The following is a 6498-nucleotide window of genomic DNA, read 5'->3' on the forward strand; positions in this document are numbered from 1 at the left end:
GAAATGTTGAGGAAAAACTCGAAAACAATATTAAAGTACATGAGACTGATTCATAAGCAGGAAGGAATACTGAGGCAAAGAAGGAAGACTGATTTTAACAGAATTAAACATGACGTTGAAAGATTAGATCACGAAAACATATAGTTTAATATGATTTATGTAGCTATTAGAGCCCTAAATAGATATTAAAATAATATTAATTAGAACCTAAACGACAATATTACCAAAGAGGAAAACTTATGTATAGTGTAAAACAATTTAATAACGCGAATAATTTTAAACGTTGCCCTTTGATTAAATGCATATGTTGTGAAAGCAAAAAACAGATAACTTATACATGGGTATATAAGATGACTATTATTGTAAATAATACTAAAAGATGGGTCTTAAGCATCATGAAACCCGAACTGGTAACTTAAAGGATATTTATGTTTCCCGGTGATATAATAAGAGTATTTTTTGCTACGTGTTATTTTCAAAATATATTTATAGTTGTTAAAACAGCTGCGAAATCCTTGCATCCAAGATTGATACTGGCAACTCTTTATGTACCAACCTTGTGTTGTGTGCAGAATAGAAATAAAAGGTCACTGAGATCAAGGTGCGAATGTGAAGGCTAATATTGGAAACTCTTTATAATTTTCTGGCCTAAGTTTGACAGCAGTTTGCAACCGTGATTTTTCTTGTCTGAAATTTTACCCTTTTTTTATGGAATTTTCAGTCCTGAGGAAACCAAGTGATTCGACAAACAGACTATCATGGATTTTCCTCTAAAAACTTCATTACCACAAATATGTGGATTAAATAAGGAGGTGACTGCTTACCTCACTGAATCCATAAAATCGCCAGAAATAAATCTTATAATAGTTAGATATCATTGATTCATCAGTCAAATGACAATCATGGACCTAGAAAAGAAAAAGGCACAGGGACGTTTTTTTTTTTTGTCATCTTTCCACGCAATTATGGTGATTCACAGGTTTTCTAAGGGCTAGTTTTATGTATACAGTATAAATTCTGTCTATGTATACAGAGTACGAAATGTTGTTCTTTTATAGCATGAACCTAGTAGGCCAGTATAAAATTGTCAATAACTCTCATCAAAGCAAGCTACTTACATAATTTAAATTGATTGATATTAAAGAAAGAATGATGTATAACTTACAAGACACATTAAAAACTATTTGTTTGCTTCACACACTATCGTCGATACCCTCTCCTTTTAAAAGTGTACCACTAATATATGCAGAACCTATTCTAAATATATAAAAGCCAAATGTCTGTCTGTCACGCTCTATATCTCCTGAACCGTTAATCATAGAAATATATATATATATAAATGCTTCTCTTCATTATAGGAGTACATTATAGAAAAAATTAATCTTTTTTTTTGGCAATTCCTAACATTTTATATCGATATCAACATCGATTTGTCAGTCTTCGTATGCCTGAATGGTCAATCTGAGAAGAAAACTTATTAAAAACAAAAATATTTCATATTGTGAAGGAATTTCACGAAAAAAACGGGAATTACTCTGTCGACTAATTGAAGGAAATGTTTCGAAAATAGGAGTATGAACGGGAAAACGCGTAAAAACGTGTTTGAATATATATATTTGTTGTTGTTCGGTTTAAATATATATATATATATATATATACTTTTTTCAATTTTTTCCATGTATGATTTTATTGAACCTTGTCAAATATATTAATATGAATGGAATTGAATATCTCTTTTTTGACATTTCTTATAGAAATGACAACTGTCAAAAAGTGCTCACTTGCATAGCGGTCTTTCCTTGCGCTCTGTAGAATGACAAGAAGCGGTGGCATCCAGCGAAACAAAATCCTAGCAGCTACTTAGTGAAGCTGAGCGCTCCAATGTGCTGAATGCACTCGTTGCATCGAAAAGAAATATTTTTGCCAACAATGCATTGTATTCAGTCTCCTTTGCTTAAAAACAAATAAAATGCGATTTTCGTTATTGAAATAACGCATGGAATGACAAAAGACGGTTGTAAAACGGCCCACTAGACAATAATATTGCATATACGCTCTCGCCCAAGGAATTGGATTGACTGCACATTTTATCACTATTTTAAGGAAAATTACTGTTGAATTGTTTCAACGGGCATCTGTTAGTGCTATATAACTTCCTCGAATAACGTTTAGTGAGCTATGAATGTGTTTGTCATTAATCACAAAGCTACACGAATGGACTACCTGTGCTATACCCATAACAAGTATCGAAACCCAATTTATAGCGTTGTAACCTATAGCTTAAAATTTGGCACACATATCTTCCACGTGTGTTACTGATTAGCTATAGAATTGGGTAGTAGGATAATACAAAAAGTTGAAAAGAAACCAATGTTTATGTAGATGAAAATTACAAATTAAAATAAACAACAAAATCGCGAAAGAAGTAATAACAAATATTAATTCTCTAATTCAAATAACTTAGGAGCGTGTAATAATAATAAAAAAGTGACCACACTATAAACTGTTTCTATTCGCATCTAATTCGATTTTAAGGTCACGCCAATTCTTTGTACACGGTCAATTTACAGAGGGCGTATCCCGATTTAATAAATAAAGTTAAACATTAAGAGTTAGCAGAAATATAAGGGCGATGATAAGATGATACGTGGAAGATCACAGTAATAATAAGACTGAAAAATCAAGTAAATAAATTAATTAACTAAAACTAATGTAGCTAAACTAATAGGAAATGCTATACTGTGTATATAGATAACTATTTTGGTTAAACTAATCGGATGAAAAACTAACGGCCGTCACCATAATAAAGTTGTTCATTATTACTTCAACAAAATTAGTGAAGAAATTAACGTGCAGACGTTATGGTTTCGAAAAGATCATGATATTATATAATGCTATTAATCCTACAATGGGTAGCAAGAAGACTGCTGAATTTACAGCCAAATTTAATAAATCTGATGTCTAAAATGCAGTAGGAGAAACCTCGTTTGTGAAAACAAAAAACGAGTATGTTTCTGAGCTCTGTTCACGAAAGCTTTTTACGTTGAACAAATTCTATTGCATAATCTGTGAGTTGTTATTTAGAACATTTGTATTCGGATATGGAAAATGTATAACTTCAAAATTAAAAGTCTCTTTCACTGAAAATTTTGAACTTGAGCGTTTGATTAATCATGCTACTTCTAAAATCAAGTAAGGTGTTTTGTTTGTTGTGAAAGAGCTTTATTTAAAGATGAGTTTCAGTGGATAAATGTGTTATCTTTATAATTCAGTAAACGAATATCGTCATGCACGACTGATGTGTAAACGTATGTGATAGTCTTTCTTACTAAGATTTGTCATGAATGAAAATTCAAGTTAGAATATATATATATATGAATTTCCAACTTTTAGGCTGAAGTTACTATTCATAATCATTCCTCTATTTTTTAACTTGTTGTTCAAACTGTACAAATGTAAGGACATGCACAAAAAATGTAGTTTCTAAGAATTCGTTTATCGTGAAGCAATGTTATTTTACGAGTGCTGTTATCTACGAAATACCTTAAGATATTTTAAAATTGCTGATAAAACAATGTTTTTTACGAGTACTGTTATCTATGAAATATCTTAAAATATTTTAAAATTGCTGATAAAACTTTTTTAAAATTTTAACAATATAAAGATTGGTGCAAAGACTTCTAAAGTCGAAAGTTTAATTTTCTTTTTATATTCAGTGGAAGTACCGACGATAATGAACTGATTAAAACTAGTTCTTTCATTGATAATATTACAGTATTTGTTTGTTTGTTGCTAAGCACAAAGCTTCAATGGAATATCCGTGCCGTGTTCACCACGGGTATCAAAACCCAGTTTTTAACGTTTTAATCCTTCAGATTTATTGCTGAATAATTGCCCTTTTAATGTATTTAAGACATTTACTAGAATCGATAAATCCTGAATCATAACTTACTTTTTGCACAGACAGTAAACTTGTATTTGTATAGTTATTTATGTTACATTGTAAGATGTTTAGGTATACTGTATATGACTTCAGATTTTAAGTAAGGACACTTTATTGTACAGCAGTAACATTTCATTTACATTATTATCTTTAATAGTTTTAAAAAAAAAGTTGTTATTTACGGTTTTTGACGGATTTCAATTGCTGGTGAATTAGAATTCAACTTTGATCCAAGTATATTAATGACTAATCAGTTCTTACATTTAGCTCGTTGCTGGAACTTCATATTATTTCACAGTTCGTTTCATCTGCAGTTGCGTCATATTCTTCGTCTAGTAATTTTTCAAACGCTAGCACTGAGCTTTCGATGTTCTAAACCAGTGGTTCCCAAATTATTTCACACTGAGGCCCAACCATTTCTGGTATTAAAGTATCACGAACCGCTGCAACATGAACGAAACATATCGACGAACAACGTAAGGACGTTGGAATGTTTAAATTATGTCCTTTATGTAGAAAAAAAAAGGTTATCAATTGTCATCACTGATTTTAAAGCTACATACACGTTTTAATTTTAATTTAAAGTTTTATTTGAAAATATTTTATATTTTATTCCTCAATTATTTTTTTTTTTACCTATAAATGAGAGACTGGCGTAGAATGACACTTTTGGAACTTCATAACTCACCCCTCGAGGGTTGTACACACTATTTAAAAACATTTTAAAAATGTTAAATAGTGATAGATGAAAACTATTTTAACATTTTCTATTTCTTTATGAAATTAATGATAGTCATTGGCAATATAATACGCTCTATAAAATAAGATATTTATCAAGTTAACCTTATATTTAACAGGTATAAGGAATACCGCATTCGTTGGTTTAAGATACGTTCCTATTTCTGGACTTGGTGGTTAGGGTGCTCAACTCCCAATCTCCGGGTCGCGGGTTCGAATCCACCATCACCGTGGTAGTATTATGATGCGATGGTCAATCACACTATTTGTTGGTAAAAAAGTAGCTCAACAGTAGCAGTGAATGGTGTTCACTAACTACTTTCCCTCTAGTTTATCACTGTTAAATTAGGGACTGCTTGCGCAGATAGTCCTCGAGTATTATTGCGCGAAATTCAAAGCAAACCAAATCTATTTCTAAATGACCACCAAAGCTGTTAATATCTAATGTGACAAGACGTCCCCATTTCGGCGGGACAGTCCTGTTTTCGAGCTGTCTGTCCCGCTTTCCCCCAGAAACTTTAGTGGACGCAAAAAATGTTCCGCTTTGGGCGATAACAAACTTAAATGTCCTGCATTATCAAAATTAATACCGGTAAGCACTACCGTACTATGACTGCACATAAAATTTGTCCTGTACTCGTACAATATCCTTTATTTTTACATATTGACGTTCAAATATATAGATAATCATATACTTATTGAGGATGTAATAATATGAAATTAGCTTGTTTATTGTCTCGTGAAACGCCATCAGGCGTTAACCATTGACCTTTATACTAAAAAATCATTGAAATGTCGTATATTAGCGTTCAGCACATAGTAATATTGTTATAACTGACAAAATAATATGAAATTAGTTTGCTTTATATCGGGACAATTTAGTTTCAACCATATTATGCCTCGAATACTTGAAGCTTATATCGGTCTGTATACAAAGATTACTGTAACATTTCACTTAGAGACACAGTATTAGTTTTCCTAATAACACAAAAAAAGTTTTTCTTTTTTAACTTTGAGCCTATAGAAACACAATCAATTTGATCATAAATACTGCAGTAGCAAAATTAAATAAGTTAATAAAAACATATTTTCGTTAACGTTTTTACAGGACCGATATGGTCAGGGCGCTCAACTCATAATCTGAGGGTCGCAAGTTCGAATCCCCGTTACCGAACATTCTTACCCTTTTACCCGTGGGGGCGTTATAATGTGACGGTCTATTCGCCTAATTGTTGGTAAAGAATGGGCGGTGGATGGTGTTGACTACCTGTCTTCCCACTAGTCTTTCACTCTTATATTAGGGACGGCTAGCACAGATAGCCCTCGTGTAGCTTTGTGAGAAATTCAAAACAAACTAAACTTTCTACAGTTGTATCATTTTAGTGTACATGGAGTCAATATCAAAACTCGCACAATAAAAATGTTTATCAAGTCTTAAATATGCCAGTTGTTTAGAAACCTCAAAACTACGCCTAACCGTATATTCAATGTTTTCAAAAGATTTAACAACAGAGTTTACAAAACCTGTAAGTTGCTGATTATATGTGCCTATATTTGACGCTATTGGACTAATTACACAATTATTTTTATGAATTTTTATAGGTCATATACAATATTACAGTGAGATCCTACTGGTGTATTATCTTTGTAAACATTATCACTTATCTATATAAATAAACGTTAATATGTCTGTATATCTGTTCCTTATACGTTTCTACATTTCTTGATCAATCAGCACCAAACTTGACACAGTGGTACTGGATGACGTGAGGAAGGTCATATAATTTCCTATCTAATTTCGTAAAATCTTCCAATGT

The sequence above is a fragment of the Limulus polyphemus genome, unplaced genomic scaffold, assembly GCF_000517525.1.
Source record: "Limulus polyphemus unplaced genomic scaffold, Limulus_polyphemus-2.1.2 Scaffold1574, whole genome shotgun sequence".
Taxonomy (NCBI): domain Eukaryota; kingdom Metazoa; phylum Arthropoda; class Merostomata; order Xiphosura; family Limulidae; genus Limulus; species Limulus polyphemus.